We start from the raw sequence: 23,406 nt of genomic DNA, 5'->3' as shown, positions 1-23,406 counted from the left end.
CAGTATTGTCTCCACTCGCAACTACTAACAAGCTGATTTTGAGTTTTAACACCACGATCACTTCTGGTAGCATCAAAGGTGACTACAGACCCAAACAATGAGTCAGCTTTTGTCTTTGTGCGCCCTGCAGCAGTTGAAAGGAGCAGCGAAGCTCAACTCTCAATAACAATAACAGCGCTGCCATGAGGCAGAGGTCTTGGAAAATAAAGCAGTGCTGACTTATGGTTTGGTTTATAAATAAAATTAATACGATACAATAACTCCATTAATATCAATTCTGTCATTTGTACAAAGTTAAAATATAACATATATCTTTAAATGTTGAATAATGCACTAATTCTGAAGTTTTGTAACACAGACAGATGCCAAGGGGATTATGGGTAAAATGTGCCTCCGCTAACACTGATTGGTTGACTCATTCATTCTATGTAAAAACCAACATGTTAATGTGAGGTGTGTGTTGGTGTTTACATATAAATGTGCTTTTGTAAAATATGCCATTTTATTATTTGTAAAAAAAAAAAGGTTTTCAACAAAAAAAGCCAAGTTGTAATTAGACAACCGTCTGATATAACCGGTGTCAAAATAAATAGAGCACTGCCATCTACTGGTGCTCAGATGCTCAGTACTTAAGCTGGGCTTACACTGTGCGGGTTTTGGCCCTTTTTCAGCCAATTTTTTACTTGTGCAAGAATTTTTTGGATTGCACCGAGTTTCAGCTTAATCGCGCGTCCAGCATCGTGCAGTATACATGGAGTAACAAGCTGTGTTTAACCTCTCACGACTACTTCCCGATCGGCAATCGTATGGTCGGATGAAAATCAAACCTGTTTGATATTCTGGTCGGCCGTCGAGAGGGTATCCCGCTGCTGAAGAGCTACAAGCGTCCAACCTCTCACACTGTGCCTGTGCAAACACCGATGTGGAATTGGAGAGAGCATAAACAGTGATCATCTCTTTGGGAGAGCAGCTTCTGTTTTTTCCGTCCTTTCTTCAACTCATGTAAAGTCTTGTATTGTTTTTTTTGTTTGTTTTTGTTAAAACTTTGATGTCTCCCATCAAGAGTTTTTGTAAAAATAAGAAATGTAAATAAAGTTTGAAAAAAAAAAGCTTCTGTTTACGTTTTGCTTCTGGAAACATGAGTCTGACATGTGGTTTTTCAACATACAATGTGAGCAGTCAGATCGCATCAGAGCATCAAGCCGTACAGTGTGAGAACATAAATCATGCGCTCTGAACTTTTACACCGTGCAGTTTTGTCGTACAGTTTGAGCTGGAGCCAAGTACAACGATGGAGAATATCGTACAGTGTTTGCCCAGCTTTAGGGGGAATACTGCCATGAACACTGGCAGTAGAGAACGTGAAAACTTGCCAAAACAAAATTCCAGATAATCCGTGTCTGCTACGTTTAAGATGTATGGAATTTAATAAAGGTGGCTCGGGCATCTTTTCCAGATGCCCCCTGGACGCCTCGCTGGAGAGGTGTTCCGGGCACGTCCCATTGGGAGGAGGCACCGGGGAAGACCCAGGACACGCTGGAGGGACTACGTCTCTCGACTGTCTTGGGAACACCTTGGGGTTCCCCCGGAGGAGCTGGGTTAGGCGTGTGGATCGGCAGGTCTGGGCAGCTTTGCTTGAGCAACTGCCCTGCGACCTGACTCCGGATAAAGCGGAAGAAAATGGATGGAATTTAATAAACACAAACTGAATTTCAGACATATATATTACTCTGGAACAAAGACGACAGACAATGTTTGACATACGCAGGACTCTAAATAGCAAACAGGAATTGATTGCAATGATTCCAATTGAAAATAATGGAGAAGCAACCTGAGCTTCTTCTGGCATTTTTACATAAAACAAACACAATAACAACGTCTATAAACCCAGAGAATATATTCACAAGAGTTTTAGGTACAGTATACAAAGAGTTTAATGCCGTCTGGAGCCTGATCAGAGCGTGTCAAATGCATTTCTTCTTTCATGAATGTACTGAGATACCCATAATGCACTGGGCACAGCATGTCCACACTAAAACCTTCAGAATTAGTGCATTACTTTAAAACTAAAACATATATTTGATATTTTCACTTTATAAAACATCAGATGTGACGTTAATTTAAATAACTTGTCCGAAATTTGTTTGGTTAAAATTTTAACCATAAGTTAAAACTGTATGCCTCTGGTATGACTGGGTGATATTGCCAGTGTATCAGTAGAGTTCAAAAGAAATTAGCTTTTTTTTTTCTTTTCTTTTCTGTGACCAGTTCTCCTTTGCCTGCAGAAGATAGAGCGGTTTCTTTTAGAACCAACTCTCCTCTGTTTGTAGAGAATAGAACTGCGCATCTACTACAAAACATTCAACAGATAGGTACTCAACTGATTTTAGGTTTCATAAATGTTTGTAACTATTCACCTCTGTTTACCACATATGCAAAAATAGATTAGCGGTCTAAAAATTATTCGACCAGAACTTATCGGACGTTAATTGGTCCTATAATGTTATCTGAAAAGCTAATATGATAATGTAAACATTATCTTTGATAATTAGCGGTTAGCGGAACTGTGCCCACCACTGTGTGTGTGTGTGTATATATATATATCCATGTGTGTGTGTGTGTGTGTTTGAATGTTTATTTAAAGTTATAGGGCCACCCATGTTTCACTAAACTTACAAAATTTAGTTTCTCCTGAAATCCAAGAATTGTAATGTTGACATTTTTTGAAACGTCTAAAACACGGCTCATTTTAATCACAAGAACATATTTATTTAGGGGCAATTCCATAACAAATATTTTCTTTTTAATGCCATCTGCGACAGGACATGCGTGCATGCATGAGCTTTTGAAAACACCAGAACTTACCTTGATGTGATACGTGATGCTGATGTCCGCGAAATGTCTTGTAAATCACTCCAGAGGTGTTATCAGGTTACACAAAGTGTTTTCGTTTTAGAAGTGTTCATTTGTTGCTAGCTTTTACATAATATATGAGAAACAACTTAGATTTGCACATAAACGTTGTGGTTTAGGAGCAGTTTCTGCAGTGTTGGAGGAGGAGCCAGAGAGAGGCCAGCCAGCACAGTTCACCCACACAGTTATTAGTTTGATTAGTGAAACTGAAACAGAGTGACCCTAGTCTTTTGGTATTCTTCAATATGAAAAATACTTCAAATCAAATCAAATCAATTTTATTTATATAGCGCCAAATCACAACAAACAGTTGCCCCAAGGCGCTTTATATTGCAAGGCAAAGCCATACAATAGTTACGGAAAAACCCCAACGGTCAAAACAACCCCCTGTGAGCAAGCACTTGGCGACAGTGGGAAGGAAAAACTTCCTTTTAACAGGAAGAAACCTCCAGCAGAACCAGGCTCAGGGAGGGGCCTGTTGTATTGTTCCTGTTGTAGTGTCTATTGTAGTTTTCTCCTTTTTTTAAACACACAAATGCAGGACTGTGGTAGGATAATATAAACACTGAGCATAAACACTTTAGCATTTGTGTTTCTGAGCCTCTCATATTGGGCCTCAAAACAATTCTAGGACAGTGCTTCTCAAAGCCGTCCTCAAGGACCATCGAACCGACACATTTTCCATCTCACCGTGCTCTGCCACAAGCTTTTATTTATGTGTGCAATCTTCTTCTTCTTCTCTTCTTGGCAGTCCATTGAATCTGAGGATGACATCTCTGTTGTGCAAATTTCGAAGCTATTCCTCTGATGTGTGTTCTCAGATGACTGTGGAGTCCCAGTCTCAAGGACCATGGTCACAGTGAGGACACAGAAACTGTCTCGAGTCTGCTGCTGTGGCCACTGCTGCTTGTTTCTTTCTTTCATGGGCTTGCTGGATGTTGTCTCGGCTTTTCATTTCAAAGTTGTCATGTGGCTGCTCTGTCAATGCTTGCCAACCAATACACTTTGCGTCAGCTGTCTAGGAACAATCTGTGCATATGCTATGTTGGCTTTTACACAGTCCTTGAACCTTTTGCGAAGCCTGCCACAGTTTCTTTTGCTCTGAAACAGTTCATAGTACAGACGTTAGCACAGCAATCTGGAGTTGTGCATTTGTATAACATGCCCCGTCCATCATAATTGAGCTTTCAGGATCATAGCTTCAATGCTCGCCATTTCAGCTCTAGGACATTGAGGTTTGAGGATTTTGTCTTGCCATTTGATGCCTAGAATCTGCCTCAAACAATGCGGATGAAACTTGTCCAACAGTCTCAGATGCCTTCGCTGTACAGCCTATATCTCACATCTGTAGAGCAGGCTGGGGAGGACAATGGCCTTATACACTTCGATTTTTTAAGCTTCCAGATATTGTGCTGCTTCATCACACAGGAACTGAGCTGACCAACAGCCTGACTTGCATTGGCACCTCCTCACTGTGATCTCCTTGTTGAGCAAGCCATCATTGGAGATTACACTGCAGAGGTAGTTGACACCCTCCACTACCTTCAGTTGTGTTCCTTCAATGGACATTGAAGGTGGAGGCGCTGATATCAGAGCTGGTTGCATTATTGCCTCAATTTTGCCAAAGAGCCCAAAGAGGTGAGAAATATCATCTGTAGGTCCGACTCCCTGTGTGCCATCAGAGAACAGCCATTGGCAAAGAGAGCTTCCACAATGAGCCTCTCCACTGTCTTTGTTTTGACTTTCAGACGACGAATGTTGAAGAGTGATCCATCATTCCTGTACTTCAGGTAGACCCCATGTTTAATGTCCTTGATGACATGACTTAGTACACAAATGAAAAATAGGATGAAGAACACAGGAACAACCACACGCCCCTGCTTCACACCATTTGATACATGGAATGGCTCGGATGCTTCTCCACTAAACAGTTAACTTCAGTAAACCAATATTAATCAGTATGTCTGGTATTTATATTTATATTTGCAAACTGTTTTTTTTTAACTTTCAATTTTGGTACTCTGTGTGCTGCTATACAATGCTGCTAAAACCTCAGTTTCCCTGAGGGAGTCTTCCCAAGGCATCAATAAAGTTCTATCTAATCTGATGTAAACAGTAAATAGCCAGTCACACAATCACAGAACAGGTAAATCAGTTTCACAAATTTTTGTGGGCTGCTAAATTTTATTAATCCTATCAAAGTCTCTGTGCCCACAAAAGTTGGAAGGTTTCATTCCTGTGTGAAATGAATGAAGTACTAAAAGACACATCCATGAACTAATCACCTTGTGGCAGTGCTGAGAGAGATGGAAAATTTGGAGGATAGGTGGTCCTTGAGGACCAGTTTGAGAACCATTATTCTGGGAAAAACGCTGAATTTCCACGCATCCGTACTTCAGTCTGTAGTGAAAAATAAACACACTTGTACGTGGAATGTGAACACATTTCAAGTAGAGCTGATCTTGAATTTTTAGGTAGGACCCAGACAAAGATGTATAGCTTTTGTCCTCAAAAGAGGAGTGTGTAAAATTCATGACTGCACCTCCATAAATGCAGAACACGCACTGTGCGTTGATGATGCATTGGGGGACTTACTGAATGTGCGCCAAAGTGTCACCAGCAATTTTAATTGAACGTCTAGGATAAATAAAACCTGATTTACTAACCATGAGCATTTCTCGTGCGTCATTTTATGTGCACTGCAGCTGGGCTCACGATATAGCACAGGACATTCTTTAAAAGTACTTAACATACTGCTTCACATAAAATATGCAACAAGTCAATTTTATTCCCACGCATCATCTTCAGTACACGTCAGTCTCGCTGTTTGCTAGCACGGCGCTGCCACAGCAGTAACAGGCAGCGCACCCACTGGAAAAGTTTTAAAAACATTTGACTCTCCTTTTGTTCATATAGCAGGTAGCTCAGTGGATAAGGAGCTGGCATGCCAATAGAGAGACCTGGGTTTGAATCCCACTTGTGTTACCTGTGTCCATGGAGATGCCCCTAAAGATGCACTGTGTCAGACCACCCAGCTGTAAATGGGGACCGGTGTCACAGACCAAAGAATTGGTCTGCCCTACCTCCACTGCGCATGCATCATTTGGGACCACAGCAGCTCATCTGAGATGGACTCTCTTCACCCAAAGTGATCAAAGGGAATAATGGGATTATTAATCATCAAATGACAAATAAAACCTCTTAAATCATTCTAAAGTCAGTTTTAAGCAGAAACGAGGCGATAATTGGTGAGTTGCTACTGATGGTTTGAAATGACGGTGGTGCAGTGAACGCAGCAGCTAGTAGCTCGTGCTGCGGTGCTCTGATTGCTTTCTCCGTCTTTTATGATGAAATAATGCTGAATTTTTGCGGAAACGATTGTTGTACAAAAGCTTCAGATATCTGTCACTGAGACAGATGATGACTGGAGTGCAGTTTTAAGCAGAAACAAGGTGATAATCTGTGAAATGCTGGTGATGCTCAGAAATGACGCATGTGCAGTAAAGACAGGGCAGACCAATTTTTAGGGGGGGACCGTTCAGTCGGCGATGTTGGTCTTGGTTGGGAAGTAGCCTGCGAAGGACTGGCATCCCATCCTGGAGGACTCATAGACTCTTATCCACTTCACGCCATGGAAACTGGAATTAAGCACCAGCTCGATGGGCCTCAGGGTCTATAAGCTGCCAAACCTTCTACACAGATCAGTGAGGTTTTCCATGCCTACCTTCATCATGCTCAGAGACGTGTAGCCTGCAGGTGAGTGAAGACGGTGACGGTCACATTCTCTGACTGTCGCACTCTCTGTCGCATAACTTTTTCACCAACTCTAACCTGAAACATTCTCCCTACAGCCGGGGGGGAGCAGCCAAACTCCAGTGATGATGCTAAGCACCACACGGTGCTCTGACAGTCACACATTAAACAGAACCAGACTGTACATAACATTCATTTTCAGTCCGTAAAAAACTGCATTCTTTTTATATTTATTACTTCTTTTAGTTTTTTTTTTTTTTGAAAGAGGGATGACCTTAAATTGAACCCTAGATTCATTATGGATGAGTCATGATTCAAACGCATGGTGTAAGTGGGTCCAGTACCACTTGAAATTGGAATGAGAGATAAGGTGATGCTGCAGTTTTAATTTTTTCCAAATACACCACTCCACACTCGCTCTGATCTATGTGTCAACAAGACACACATATTTTTTGGCCGATATCAAATATTAAAAATGGTATTAACTGGCCGGTCGGTTAATCGGCCGACCACGACTACTGAGTATTCTAATTGTACTCCCACAATTCTGCATTGAGTGGAACTAAGCAGCCATGAAAATTAATAGTAAAAAAAAAAAAAAAATAGTTTACTTGAAGGTAAAATCAATAAAATAAACCATTCAGGAGCAGCTTGGATTGAAGGTGGGGGGTCTTATTTCTTAATGTGCGGCAGAGCTGTTAAACTGTCAAGCATGAACACTGGACTGATTTTAATGTGCTTGCAATGTGCTCTGTGCAAGTGCAATATCTAGGAAAATAAAGTACATACGCTCGATGTGAATTTACCGGGGGGCCTCCTAACTAAATTTTGCTTTGGTGTAGTCCTGGTTATAATGAACATCCATCAAATTATTAATATAATGTGTTACCCAACTGACTATGCCTTATTGAAATGGTCTTTTATGATGCGGATCTAGAGTTTAATACGATGAAAAGCAAGAGTGTGATTCAGAATGCCTTTTTGTTGTGACTGGTATCATGTATCAGGTCAATGGGCCTGGTAGCCCAAAATAAGCTTTAGAAAGGAGAGGCAGATAAGCAGCGTGCCGACAACACACACTCCTAACCTGATGAAGTGTCCTTGAGACAGAAAACGCAACCTTATCTGTTGTACGCACAGGGGGAAAAACAATAATACGAGTAAAAGATGAAATTGTATTCTCTGTGGAGGAATGGTTAGCGCACCACAGCACATCATGTCCACTCTGTTTATTTTTGTACAAACTGAACTGACTGGTTTCGTACAGACGTCAATGACGACCACAAACATGCAACAAAGAAAAAGAAAAAAAAAAAATCTTGTCTTCAAGAAGTATACTGACAAGCTCACAGATGACGTCAGTCAAGGTGATAACTTTGGCTCAGCGCACGTTGAAGTTGATTGATACAATCCGGCTCACATCCTGTGACACTCTTATGGAGGAAACAGAAGGAGATGAGCTGCAGACGTCTGTCACCTTACGGCCTTGATCTTATTCACTGCTACTTACATTCTCTGAGGTAATATATGCGATGACGGTTTACATGACTCTGTTTGCTTTAGACACCAACCATGTTGGACTCCATGCTGTAGGATTTCATTTTGCTGTCTTGTGAATAAATTATGTTTTTTATACCTCTGCCATGCAGCAGAGGAGGGGGCGGAAGGTTATCTGTTCACCCTCATCTGTGTACGAGGTCTGAGAGAAAAGTATCCAAGCTTTTTATTATATGCAAAAAATATATGGATTTGATTCATATGTTTTTACGTCAGCCAAGCTTGAAACTTCGTGCGCATGCGTGAGTTTTTCCATGCCTGTCGGTTGCGTCATTCACCTGTGGGCAGGCTTTGAGTGAGCACTGCTCCACCCCTCTCATCGTTGTTTCATTGCGAGGAAATGGCGGAATGATTTGGGCTTTTTTTCCATCAGAATTTTTTCAGAAACTGTTAGAGACAGGCAGCTGGAAACCATTCGAAAAATTTATCTGGCTTTCGGTGAAACTTTTACGGGCTTCACAGAGAATAAGGAGTGTTACTACAGCTTTAAGGACGGCCCACAATGGCGCACGGCGCGCGCGCTCTGAGCCGCCATCGAGAGGCAGAAACCACCACATCATTTCTAAACAGATGGCTGTGTGGAGCCGGGACCGTCGTGTGCAATTTCTCTGGTTATCACAAGAGCTGGACATCAGCCATTTTCCGGCAGATTTCACTTTTAACAAGAGATTTTGTCATGGAAAGCCGCGCGGAGGCTTTGCGCGTCACGACGGATTCGCTGATGGAGCGAGACAAAGAACACCTCCGTTTTTGAGTGCCAGAGGACAAGTTGGGACATGCCCAGCTCTCCACAATTTCTCTTATACTCACTCGACTGGTAAGCACTGAAAGACGAGATAGGCATGTCCCAACTTGTCCTCTAACACTCCAAAATGGAGGTGTTCTTTGTCTCGCTCCATCAGCAAATCCAACGTGACGCGCGAGGCCTCCGCTCGGCTTTCCATGACAAAATCTCTTGTTAAAAGTGAAATCTGCCAGAAAATGGCTGATGTCCAGCTCTTGTGATAACCAGAGAAATTGCACAAGACGGTCCCGGCTCCACACAGCCATCGGTTTAGAAATAAAATGGTGGTTTCTGCCTCTCGATGGCGGCTCGGAGCGCGGCGCGCTGTGCACCATTGTGGGCCTTCCTTAAAGCTGTAGTAGCACTCCTTATTCTCTGTGAAGCTTGTAAAATTTTCACCGAAAGCCAGATAAATTTTTCGAATGGTCGCCTGTCTCACAGTTTCTGAAAAAATTCTGATGGAAAAAAAGCCCAAATCATTCCGCCATTTCCTCACAATGAAAAAAACGATGAGAGGGGTGGACCAGTGCTCACTCAAAGCCTGCCCACAGGTGAATGACGCAACAGGCGTGAAAAAACTCATGCATGCGCATGAAGGTTCAAGCTTGGCTGACGTAAAAACATATGAATCAAATCCATATATTTTTTGCATAAAATAAAAAGGTCGGATACTTTTCTCACAGACATCGTATTTGACAAAAAAAAAAAACTAGATACTGGAAGGAGTTGGGTCTGTAGCACTGTTTAGCTGTGGGAAACTCTTACACAGTAGGTTGGTAATCTTTAACATTCTGTGATGGTACGTGGGCGTCACGATGCTGTGACTGTCGTAAAAACCAGTGGCACCATGACTGAGAGTCTTTGATTCCTTGCACAGGATTCTGCTTCATTAAAATTACTCAGCCACCGCACTGTAAGCGTTTCATGTTGAGAAAAGACTTCACTCAACCCTTTTATCCACCATGTAAAGTGAACCTGACTAAAAAAACATATCGTGACCACTGTTCTTAAAGCAAAGAAGGTAATAATGTTCGTGTTGTGCTGTGTGTATTCTTTCTACATGGACCACTGTGGTAGCTGGATTACGTACATTGTTGACATTCTGACATGATCCCAGGCCTTCTGTTCTCACAGTAACATGTAAATGGGATTACAGGATGGACATAAAGGAACTCTACCCAATCACTGGCTGTACCCTTCCTGTGGGAGGCACCAAGAGAACTGACTAGTATTACTATTATTATTATTATCATTATGATTATTATTATTATTATTAGTAGTAGTAGTAGTAGTAGCAATAGTAGCAATACTAAGAAGAAGCAGCAGGAACAAACAAAAAAAGTAGCAGGTGATATTCTCAATGTTCTCGGATGACCTATGACTTGACTCACTTTTTGGTTGTGCCAAATATTGCCCAACTACTGGTATATCGTTTTTGATACAATCGCAAAGATTTTGGATTTGAAAATCTGCTCTCCCCTACATAGCTATTTTTGGTTCCCCCCACCAGTTGTTGTCACATAACTAGGGATGGGTATTGATAAGATTTTATCGATATCAATGCCATTATCAATCCAATTCTATATCGATTCCCTTATCAATACCTCCTGTGAATTTTCTGTGTACTAAAACTAGGCTTTTCAGGTTTTCTATGTCAAGAACATTTGATTGAGTCTTAAAGTAAATTAATATTAAATTGGTTACTGGATCCTTGATATCTGGACAACAGCCCGATCGATATATCGGCCAGCCGATATTATCGGCCAATATAAGCCCTTTTCAATGTACTCACTATCGGCCAAAATTTTGCCGATAGAACGCCAATAATTTCTCATAAACAGAACAGTTACTGAAATAGTGTTTGTCGGCAATGTAAAATGTCCTTGCACTGTTTGTCCAGTAGATGGCGCTCTGACTCCATTCAACTGAGAGCTGCTTACACCCCTGCTTAAATGTGTTCATCACCGGCCCCCGTAGTTCGCCGTCACACTGCACTGATCGGCTGACAAAAGCATACAAGTAAGTTTATAAGGATGTTGATGGAATAACATTGCGATTACATTCACCCCACATTTCTCCCATTTCAGTTCAACTCAGTTTGATTAACTCAGTTTATGTAGTAATGTGTCAAATGTGCTTCATTGCATCGGTCACGCTTTTTATTAAGCCCACGTTGTGTAGACCTTATTTCTAGCATGAAAAACTTTCATTTACTGCTAAGAGGTTGAAACATTCCAATTCACTGGTCGTCCGGAAGGGTTCTGGGAATTACTGCAGTTCGCCATTAACCCTCTGGGGCCGACGCCATCGTATACGATGGCTGGGACCAACCTTTACTAAATTGTAAATAACTTTTTAATGACATGAGACAGAAACTTACTTTTTTTTTTTGCTGAAAAGTTAACTCCGCAGGCTTTCGATCCTCCATCGGCCATCTTGGTACTCCTCATAGAAGATGTGTGATGATATGTGCAATGTAAGTGTTCAATCGGAATTGGTTCTCCGTCACATGGTTTTCCAAAATCCAATCGCAGGGAAGATTTTCCTCACGTGATATGGCAAAGATCATTTTCAGGAGTGACATCTTACTAGTTGGCCCGTTTGAATAGCCCCCTAACTGCTCCAATTGCATTTTTGCATTTTTTGAACTTGAAAATTCTTCTCTGTTATAAAGTTAATCAATATGAGGACAAAGCTTCAGCTTTTAGCTCATTCCTTTTTTGTTAAGGGTCCAAAAAAGAACACTTTATTCATTTAAAAATAATAACAATAATAATATCGGCTGATTTATCGGCTATCTGCAAATCAGACGATTTATCAATTATCGGCATTTTTTTCATCCAAATATCGTTATCGGCATCGGCCTCAAAAAATCTATATCGGTCGGGCTCTAATCTGGACATAAATAAAATCTGTGCATGGTGACTCCTTGATCTCTAAGACAGAATTAGAAATAAAAAAAAATCTGTAGTTTTTGTCAAAAGCATTTCCATTCCGATATTAATGATGCAAATGTAACTCAATAGCCTCTGAGTTGAGCTCTTGCAGCCGGCTGCGCTGCACGTCAGGATATAATTCATCAAGAATGGAGGACGTGTCATTTTGGGAGAAAAAAAAAAACAAAAACGTTTTGGTCGGCTGTAGTTTGTTGTCTGTACAATGTTTGGAAAGAGGTGTCATTACCTCCGCCAAGGAGGTTATGTTTTCGGTCGCGTTTGTTTGTTTGTCTGTCTGTCAGCGGGATAACTCAAAAGGTTTTCAACAGATTTTGATGAAATTTTGTGGAGTGGTTGGAAATGACGAGGAACAAGTGATTAAATTTTAGTGGTGATCCGGATCACGATCCGGATCCCGATGCTAACGCGTTAGCATGTCTATGGCATTTTCAATGTTAAAAGTTAGCATTAAGCAGTTGCAGCTGTCATCACATTTGGGTGCATTTGTTTTCAAATTGTAATATTTCTTAAATTTATTTTTGATGAAATTTTATGGCGTGGTTGGAAATGACAAGAGGAACAAGTGATTAAATTTTAGTGGTGATCCGGATCACGATCCGGATCCCGATGCTAATGCGTTAGCATGTCTATGGCATTTTCAATGTTAAAAGTTAGCATTAAGCAGTTGCAGCTGTCATCACGTTTGGGTGCATTTGTTTTCAAATTGTAATATTTCTTAAAGTTATTTTTGTTTATATATTAATAATCTAATGATTATTATATACAATTTTAGAGTAAGAAAAAATAAATAGATCACTGTGCCAAGGAGGGAATCTCTTTAGGGTCAGTGACTCTATGGCCTTGTTTAGAGAAGTGTTTCATAAATGTTAAAAAATTCATATATTTGCAGTTTAGTTGAATAATAAATTGAATTTTGTCTCATTTGTTTTTGTCTATAAGCACATGCAATATCAACATCAGTGCTCAGATGACAGTAGCTTCTGGGAAATGGGCAAGTTGCAATAAACTGTGATGCCAAGCACTAAGGATACATGCTATCCAGTCACAGCAGATGAAACTTTTTTTTACTACTGAGCAAACATCATTGTTAGACTTTATAGGTTCAATGATTCCACGGCGTGTAGATGTTACGGCGTCAGTGACCCCATGACCTTGGCGGAGTTTTGCACTCTCTGAGTGCTTCTAGTTTGATTTAAAACAGCAATTCGCTTTGAAGTTATTAATTCCAAACAAACTCTATCCAACTTTAGCGTTTGGAGCTGTGCCGCTCCAAACATAATATCAACCGAAGGACCAATAAGGGAATCGTTAAGCAAAAAGGCTATTGATGTCAGTGGATGAACCATTTCTTAACAATTCCTAAACAGGTACCGGTTTTCAATACCCAACCCTATACATAATGTATATAAAGAGTGCTTCGTTATTGCTAGCAAGTACTTGTTTTTACTCCAAGCAGGGTTTTTTCTACAAAAATGTAGTATGAGGGTGACTGCTATGCCAAGGGAGTGGAGCGACCAAGTGGGGGAGGATGGTGCACCGTGCAAAACCTTTGAAAATATGAGATAAACCTGGGACATTCTCAGGCTATCTGAGTGGAAAATTGTAACTTGGGTGTTCGTCCTGAAAGTTTTCAAAGCAATGGAGTTAATAAAGACAAGACAAGTCAAATATTGTCCAAACTTCTGTTATTTGGATTGTCCAACACCTTCTTCTGCCCCGGACGGTCTTTGGCTTTCTTTTGTTTTGTGCAGCGGGATGACATTTCTAAATGCCCAAGTATCAACAAAAAGAACTCACAAAGTCTGCCTGTCAAAAGCTCCCACGCTGGCCAGTGAAAGGTGGCGCCACTGCACAAGAACTCGCCTGCATAAATAACGGTTTTTCACACTAAGTAATCGGATTAGTAACAGACTGAAATCATTTGTCTACTCTATTTTACTATGTAAAATATTGTGCAATCCGCTGGTGGATTTGGGGATCTGATGGACAAATAACATCACATTTCTACTGGCAACACATAGAGCCACGTTCAGTTGAACAATTTTGCCAGTTTCAAGACATATGTGCGTGCTGAGGGAGCTGGATTTGGATGGGACTATCTGAGTCTGACACTCTACACCCAAACCAATCAAAGGGAATAATGTGATTATTAACCATCAGATGACAAAGTAAAACCTCTTAAATAATTCTCAAGTCAGTTTTAAGCAGAAACGAGGCGATAATGAGTGAATCGCTGCTGACACTCCAAAATCACATATGCGCAGCAGCACGTCAGGTCCTAAAATCTATCTGGTGTGCAAATTTGGTGAGAATCCGTGAAGTAGTTTTGACATAATCCTTCAAAGCCTATATAAAGTGAAATCTTGATCCAGAATCTGGATCTACCTCCAAAATTTAATGAAGTCTTCTATGGCCTAATAATCTGTGGTGAAAATTTTCTCAAAATCTGTGCAGTAGTTTTGACATAATCCTGCTAAAATACAGACAGACAGATAAATAAATAAATAAATAGACGATGATTTTATTACATCCTTGGTGGAAGTAATAAAACACCAGAAGCAAGGTTAGCCTGTTAGATTGAGCTTGTTTAGTAACTCTGGGACAGGGGGGTGTTCAGGCTTCATTCATCCCATCCAGGCTACAAAGGGTATTGTCCATGCTCCACCCTTTTAACCCTTTATAGGTTGGCCGGAATGTAGGTGGAGTAAGCATGGACAAGCTATCTATAGCCACAGCATGGCTCCCTATGGATTAAACAGTAAATGGAAGAAGAAATGTAAATATTCTATTAAATGTGCAATAACTGATGACTTGGGTCATCAACAACCAAATTTGGTGTATGGATATTATACAAATTATGAATGTTCATGAGTGCAGGGGTATGAATATTTCATTGAATGTTCCATTCAACGAGGCATATTCTTTCTATTGCAAGAATGAAAAAAAACATTCATTATTTGTTTTATATAACACCTAAAATAGATACTTGTCATTTGATATTTTATTAATTTATATAGGCTCAAGCCCCCCGCAACCCTTAATTGGACTAAGCGGTTGAAGATGAGTGTGTGTGAGAAAAGGAATTCACATTTTGGTGTGCGTTGCTGGTCGTTTGAGGTGAAGAAGTTCCAAACAGTCCAACATGAACTTTAAACAGCAGTCCAATCCAATATAAATGATAAAACTTATCAGCTTTGGGAATGTCAACATCTTTCACGGTCTTAAAATGAAGATGTAGTCCGTAAATGATGCCATGCGTTGACTCCTTCGTGTCCAAACTGCCATCTGCTTTCCACAGTCCAGTGAAAAATCGCGACGGAAATTTGTTGAGCTCTTCATTCAATACCGTTTCTACTTAAGCTAGAGAAACCCCAGCGAATACTGCAAATGCATCCAGATGGCTTACGGCGTACTGGATTTGTTTCTGTGTGTGTGTGTATGTGTGTCTGTGTGTTATGCCGCGTTCACACCGGGCGCGATCAGACGCTACAAATTCGCGGGGGTCGCATGGCGATGGACGCGCCTCCTTTGCCAGGTGTGTCGCTCTGCTTGGGTGGACTTTCGCTGCGAAAATTCACCCCGATGCGTCATCAAATAGAAGGAGCTTCCATTCCGCTCGGTGTCAAGTCATCATGACGGACCTTGATCACACGGAGTGAGTTGTTGTGAAAAGCTCCCAATACAGAGAGTATCATTATTTGCTGCAGGAGCTGCGTCTGGATGACGGCCGCTTTCAGTGGTCCTTCCGCCTCTGCGGGACCCAGTTTGAGGACCAACTGTCCCGTTCACACGCACACATGTAAACAATTAAAAAAAAAAAAGAAACTCCACTGCTTGCTGCAGCTCGCTCTTCCCCCAAAAAACTCTGTCATAATTGTGTTTAGAAACCAGTCACCATTTGCTTTATTATACATCTGTGTAGTTAATAAGTAAAATAATCTCCATGGACGATTCGCTCGCGCACATGTAAAATAAAAAGAAACTCCGCTCCCCCTGCTGTGGTGCTGCTGCTCGCTCCAAAAACTCTCTCATAATTGTGAAATAAAGGACAAAAGAGACATAAGTCCTGCTCACAGGCTGCTACCAGAGACAGGACATGTTCACATCTTCAGTCAAACTCCAGACATCTCCACGTCACTACATACTCAGTCCCTGATTGGTCATCGCGGCACGAAGAGACAAAAAAGTTCAGATTTTTCAACTTGGGGAGGAGGGCAGCACGACGTGACGCGACGCAATATCGCGCTACAAACGCGCAAAACGCTCAAAATCGCTTCACTCGCGTCACTTCACTCACGTCCATCGCGTCGCGCTGCGTGGTTTGGCACCAAAATGCGTCATTACATAGGAATTAAATGGCAACCTGTGCCTGCAGTCGCTCGTGTCGCGCCCGGTGTGAACGCAGCATTAGAAGAATGAGCACTGTCAATAAGCTCATTCAAATTGTCAGCTGTCACCAAAACAAACCCCGCCATGTTTGTTTTTAAGCTAAGCGCCGTCACCGCTAGTGTGAGTGTGTGGTGGTCGCAACATGCAATGGTACAAAACGTATGGAACCAAAACTGCACAGTAAATGGAACACACTGGCAAATGGGACAATGATCAATATCACGTGACATACAAACCACCAATCAAATGGCAAGGATCTATTTAGGCGTTATATAATATCAGATCACACACACTATAGTCTTTATAGAGAATGACTGACTGATTCGAATTTGGCAATAAATTCATACATGCAAAATACACATAATCACTTTGGATAACACAAAGTGTAAAGCACACTTATTTCCAATGTGGCAGTAGGTGGAATTTGTAATTTCCCACTTGCCAACATGAATTGAATGCAGCACTGACGGAGGTGTTGCACTCTGAGTGTCATTCTAGTTTATCAGTGCTCATAAAGAACACGCACACAGACCGCTTTTCCTTCTACAAACACAAAGCTGGCAGGTTAATGCTGCAAATTAAGGGATGAAAGTCGCTGTCGGAGGACAACAATCATGTCGCTGAACTGATGGTTAAAAAATGACGCTGTCTGATCCACATCAAAGGAACCCAAAAACAGACCAAATATCGAACATGACATATAACAACAATGCAGTTTGTTTACCTTTGCTCCAACTGGATGCCTGAAAAAAAGCCACGAACAATTAAGTGTCTCTTTATCGTGCACGACGGACCTCCAAGCGGCCCGGGAACCACCGACCCGTCATGCGCTCACACCGCGGACTTCGGTGCTCCCCAGCGCGGGGACAGCGCCGCCACCTCTCGGCGTCACTCCGACGGAAAGACCAGTATTCAGGAAGAACGTCGGCACGTTAATAATCCCGTTTTAACGGCTGCCAGGCGTCGTTCCGTTATCCGTCACGTATCCAGGCTCGGCATAAAGAAGGCGCTCATGTCTTATTTATGTGGCTGAATCCGCCTCCCGCTTCCGTCGCGCGGTTCGTTTCCACAAGTGAACCGAAGCGAACCGGTTTCTCACCGGACCATCACGTTTCTGACGCTCTCAGGCTCAAAGTGGAACTTTGTTTTTACAGACATTGTTGTGGTAATCCACACTGACCGACATCAACATCGAAATAATCACTGATTTAACGCCTCCCTCCGTCACTGTACAGGTTTCCAACGTGGGGAGCGCGGGCCTCCGACGACACCTAAAAAAAAAAAAAAAAAGGGTATCAGGTCAGAAGGTCCACAAGCAAAAAAGTCCACACCCACCCAAAACGTCCACAAACTAAAAAGTACTCCAGCCCAAAATGTCCACACTCGACTATAGTAATTATATTATATAAAATATGTTCTCTAAGCATTTAGCAGCAGATAACTGAAACAATCATGCAAACAGTGATAAAAGCATCAAATTCGGCAGAAATACTCCTTAGACATTCTTCTTTTGAAAAAAACAATTGGCCACTTGAATTTTCAATCGGTGGTCAGGTAAGGGTCAATTGAAGAATTACACAGTGGTCAAAATTAAAAAGATAAGATAAGAAAAGCCTTTATTCATCCCTCAATGGGGAAATTTCAGTGTCACATCGCAGCATAGAACAGTAGGAATAGAAGGGCATGCAACAAAACAACAAGCATCTCTCAAAAACAAGAACCAAAGGGGAAAAAAAAATGCTCCAATCATACTGAAAACTATACCACATTATTTGATCATAAAGATTCCAAAAAGGTATAGTTTGGACTATCTGTGACTGAATTCTATGGATTTATGGGATTACAAACAGCAAGAATGGTGACAAAGGTCAGTTTCAGTTTGTACAGGGATCAAAATGTTAAAGTTGCTCCAATGTTGTTAAAAAGTGATGCAAATTATTGGTTGAGCTAATAGGATTAATAAATGGAGTAGTTTTGACAGTGTTGAATGCTTGGTCTCCAAAGTAAAGGTCAAACAAGGTCAACGTCCATTGGATTCTACGAGATGTGACATATGTTAATCCGTAACGTGATAACTAAGCATGATACATGGTCCAAAACTATTCCTTTTTAAAACCCTATTAAATCAACTAATAATTTGCATCACTTTTTACCAAAATTGGAGCAATTTTAACTTTTGACCCCTGTAAAAACTGACACTGACCTTTGTCACCATTCTTGCTCTTTTTATCCCATAACTCCATAGAATTCAGTCACACATAGTCCAAACTATACCTTTTTGGAATCTTTATGATCAGGTAAATAATGTGGTATAGGTTTCAATATGATTGGAGCATCTTTTAATTTTGACCCCTGTGTAATTTTTCAATTGACCCCTACCTGAACGCTGACTGAAAATTCAAGTGGAAAATCGTTTTTTTCAAAAGAGGATTGTCTAAGAAGTATTTCTGCAGAATTTGATGTTTTTATCACCATTTGCAGGATTCTGCTCTAAATATTCTCTTATCTGCTGCACTAAACCAACCAACCAACCAACAAACAAACGGACGTGACCAAAACCATAACCTCCTTGGTGGAGGTAATAAAGCAAAGTAAGACACTGAACAGTAATCACATTAAAAGCAGAATATATTTCACTTATAAATTAATTTTCCATGACAATCATAAATTAAAACAAAGCAAAATTATATGCACAAAAAAAAATTAACATTTAGTAAAAGCAACATATATTTTGTTTATGATATTTGACTTTATTTGAACAGGAAGCAGAACTAATAATAAACTAATTCAATCTATGTGGACATGCGGACGTTTTGGTGTGTACTGTGGACGTTTTGGCATTTGGACATTTTAGGTCAGGACCTTTTGGCTGTGGACTTTTTGGTTTGTGGACGTTTTGACTAGAAAGCAAAAAAAGGGTCCAGAGGCCCCCAGAAAATTCATTTCAGGAGAATGATTTAACCTGCGCTTCTTTGTTGGATAGTACACAAAACTACTCAACAACTTAGCAAAACATTAGAAACAAGGTGAATTAAAAAGTAGATCTTAGCTTAGACAGCCCCAAATCTGAAAATAAACAAATAAATAGGTAAAATGCAAATTAAAAACAAACAAAAAAAAAACCCACACATTGATTCTGACATTTACTTTGACTTTTATTCCTTTGCAGACAGTATGAACCCAGGATATTTCATACTTTGTGTAGCCAACTTTATTTAATTTGTTTAAAAAAAAACACCTATTCCTACATTTAAAGAGTAGGTGACAACAACAAAATGTGCACAAATAATCACTAAAATTTATGAAATGTTGATACAGTATTTTTAAAAATCCTGAACAATAAAAGTTGATGACAAGTGCGCAGGTGAAGCATAAACAGCTGTCTGAAGCCTGCGCTCTATTTCAGCCCTCAGCCGTGGCCATATTGTTGTGATGTCATCGGGAAAACAGAACAAGCTGATTCAAGCCCAAATCAGTTACTGTTGTGGCTTAGTTGGTTATTGCTTCAATTGGTGGAGCTCGAGTTCATTTCAGTCTTCATACAGTTAAGATCTTCTACTGTCTTTATAATTGTTCTCTGTTGAGAATTTGTTCCTTTTTGTATGTCTCTTTCATTTCTTACATTCAATGCCAGGGGTCTAAGAAACAGTTTGAAGCATAAAGTTGTTTGTTTTTTTTGTTTATTAAGAAATTTAAATGTGATTTTTATTTTATACAGGAGTCACACAGCACTAAAGAAGATTTGTCCTTTTGGAAAAGTCAATGGGATAAGGAGTTATGGGAAGCACATGGTTCTGAGAAAACAGCTGGTGTTTTGGTACTTAAAGACTGATTTGATGGAGAAGTCTTGAGCTCTTATTGTGACCCTAAAGGGCACTTAATTATCATGGTTTTGTCGATCTCTCACTGTATAGTGATTTTAACTAATATTTATGGCTATAACTCTCATTCTGACAACCGAAAGCTTTTTGATCAATGGGATAAAAAAAAAATATCATTTTGGTTAGCTAAATATCCTGATGCTTACTTAATATTTGGTGGTGACTTCAATGTAATATCTAATTTTACAGATAAATTTGATGTTGTGGATGTCTTTAGGCAGAAATTCCTGCACTAAAATCCTTTACATGGAGCACAAAAAATCTATCTAAATTGTCTCATATTGACTATTGGTTGGTTTCCAATAAGGTTAATCATAACAATTCAAACGTGGTTATACACACAGCGCCTTTCTGGGATCACAGAATGTGAGCCTTGAGTTGAGGCTTCTGCCTAAAATTAACACCCCCAGAGCTATATGTTGGAAGATCAATAACAGCCTTTTGACATGTCACTGTTACTGAAACTATTATGTAGAAGTCTTTCCTCACACTGGCAAGACGCATGTTAAAAAATAATCCTTTCGGTCCATTCTGGGAATTATTGAAATACGACATTGGAAAGTTTATGAGCTCTTACAGTAGTAACCTAGCAAAGCTCAGAAGACAAGAAGATGATCTCTGCTCTCAGACTGGATCTTTATTTAATATGAATTGTGAGATTTTACCCAAGGGTATAAGAATAAATTGAATCTGAATCTGAGATGACATTTATAAAAGTAAAGCTCATGGTGCGTTTGTCAGATCAAGAGTGAGATGGTTTAGAAAATACAAAACTTAACAATACCTTAGACTCAATCAGCATTAACAATGAAATTTTAACTGATTTCCAATTGCTAGCATCTTTTTGTTCAGATTTTTACAATCTCTACTCATCTAGCTATTCTGAACAAACAAGTAGTCAGTTTTTGAATTCTATTACCAACTGTAAAATTATCTCTGAAGCTGATAAGAATTTTTGTGATTCATACTTATCCCTTAAGGAAGTGCAAGAAGCTATAAGATGTCTAAAAAATAATAAGTCCCCTGGCCGTGACAGATTATCGAGTGAATTTTATAAGACTTTTGTAAATGAACTCTCCCACTTTATTCTAAAAACTCTTTCTGAAAGCATTGCTCTAGGCAAATTGCCAACTACCCTTACACAAGGCATTATTACCCTTATCCCAAAATCTAATAAGGATCATCTATTTATTGAGAACTGGCGAACAATTTGTTTACTTAATAATGATTACAAAATCTTAGCTATAATTTTGGCAAATAGAATAAAAAAAAACTGTCTACAATTATTGACGAATCACAGTCGGGATTTATGACCCACAGACACATAACAAACAACATAAGGCTTGTTTTGGACATGCTTGACTATTCTGACCTCATAAATGAAGACAGTTTTGTCATGTTCTTGGATTTCTATAAGGCATTTGACTCTTTGGAGCACAGGTTCATTTTCCAAGCCTTGGAGAAATTTGGCTTTGGTCATTTCTTTGTGAAATCAATTCAAACACTTTTTGCTAACGCAAACTGTTGTCTTAAACTTAGATATGGGACTACTCAGAGATTCCAGCTGGCCGGGGGGGGGGTGCACTAGAGGTGTCCAGTTTCTCTGTATATTTTCTTGATTGCAGAGCAAATTCTTGCAACTTACATCTCAGGCAGTAACATTTGCAGCATCTCAATCGCTGATAGAGAAGTTAGTATTAGTCATGTTGGCTGATGACACCACTCTGTTCTTGTGCGACTCTGACCAAATTCCTATCGCTATAGATCTCATAAAGAATTTCTCTGAAGCCTCAGGCCTTAAACTTAATGGAAATAAATGTGAGCTCCTTCCTATTGAGGACTGTTGTCAATTGTCCTTTTACTCTATTCCTGTCAAATCTCAAGTAACCTACCATGGAGTTATTTCCAAAAGCACAGAAGAAAGATGCAATCTGAACTTTGATCCTGTCATTGATAAAACCAAAAAGAAATTGAATCATTGGCTTCAAAGAGACTTATCTTTAAGAGATATGATTCTATTATCTAAAGCAAAGGGTATTTCTAGATTGACCTATGCAGCTCTCTGTCTGAACGTCATATATCAATGCTTCAAAGTGTAAAATCATTGATAAATTGCTCTATAGATTTGTTTGGAAAAACAAGACCCACTTTATAAAAGACAGTGTGCTAGTGAATTCATTAGACTCTGGAGGTCTAAGCTTTTTAGATTTTACCTCCTTAAACTACTCTTTTAAAATTAATTGGTTCAAAAAGTTCTTATTAAATCCCAATTCCATGTGTAATTTCATTCCACATGTTATATTCTCAAAAATAGGTGGTCTCCCATTAGTTTTAAAATCACATTACAAAACTGACAAATTACCCATAAAATTGGCCAATTTTCATAAACAAATGCTTCTAGCCTGGTCACTGTTGTATAAACACTCATTCTCTACCCACACTTCAAATTTGGAACAATAGTTATATACTATATAAAAACAAATTTCTATTTTTCCTTAACTGGTACAATAACAATATAATTTTTGTTTGGCAACTGATGTCTTATTCTGAATTTTTAGCATCTTATAAGATTCCAGTTACCCCAAAGGAATATGGATGCAATCCCCCAAGGTGTGTTAATGCTGTTTAAGGGAGGGGTGCTATCTTCTGTGAGGCCCCCTGATTTGCCCATTTTTGAATCATCTCTGGGAAAAATATGTTTTTCTTCTAGCCCTTCCACTAGAATACAAAAAAAAAAGATTTTTATTCCAGACAAACATTGCTACTATTCCTTATGTAATTCATTATTGGAAGCAGTTTGTGCCTGATATTAACTGGACTACTGTATGGACTTTATCTCATAAATACTTTATTACAAATTTCGAGATGTGTGCTTCAAACGTCTCCACAGATGCACCTTGCAAAACAGTCTCTTCACAAGGACATGGACTGCAGCTGCTCTTTTTGTTCTCAGGCCAATGAAACTGTCATCCATCTCTTTTGGACATGCCCTCTAACTGTTGTATTTTGGAAAGACGTCATTTATACAGTCTAATATTCTTGGTAACTTCTGTCTAACATACTCTGCTGTGCTTTTTGGTTTCTATAATGTATGTAACTCTAAAAAGAAAAAAATTTTTATCTCATGAATTTCTCAATTATATTTGGTAAATTTCATATTCATAAATGTAAA

The 23,406-nt window shown here is 39.8% G+C and overlaps 1 protein-coding gene across 1 annotated transcript in view; it reads right to left on the bottom strand.

Moving 5' to 3' along the window:
• LOC117514139 (E3 ubiquitin-protein ligase HECW2-like) overlaps positions 1-17,599 on the bottom strand; it is a 193,652-nt gene extending 176,053 nt beyond the window's left edge. Inside the window, exon 1 of the mRNA XM_034174480.1 lies at positions 17,078-17,599. The gene's annotated coding sequence lies outside the window, so the exon portion shown is untranslated. The remainder of the gene's footprint in view (positions 1-17,077) is intronic.
• Positions 17,600-23,406: the final 5,807 nt, after the last annotated feature.

This window comes from Thalassophryne amazonica, chromosome 1 (genome assembly GCF_902500255.1).
Source record: "Thalassophryne amazonica chromosome 1, fThaAma1.1, whole genome shotgun sequence".
NCBI lineage: Eukaryota > Metazoa > Chordata > Actinopteri > Batrachoidiformes > Batrachoididae > Thalassophryne > Thalassophryne amazonica.
The sequence above is the reverse complement of the archived record's forward strand: the minus strand, read 5'-3'. Positions and strand labels throughout refer to the sequence as shown.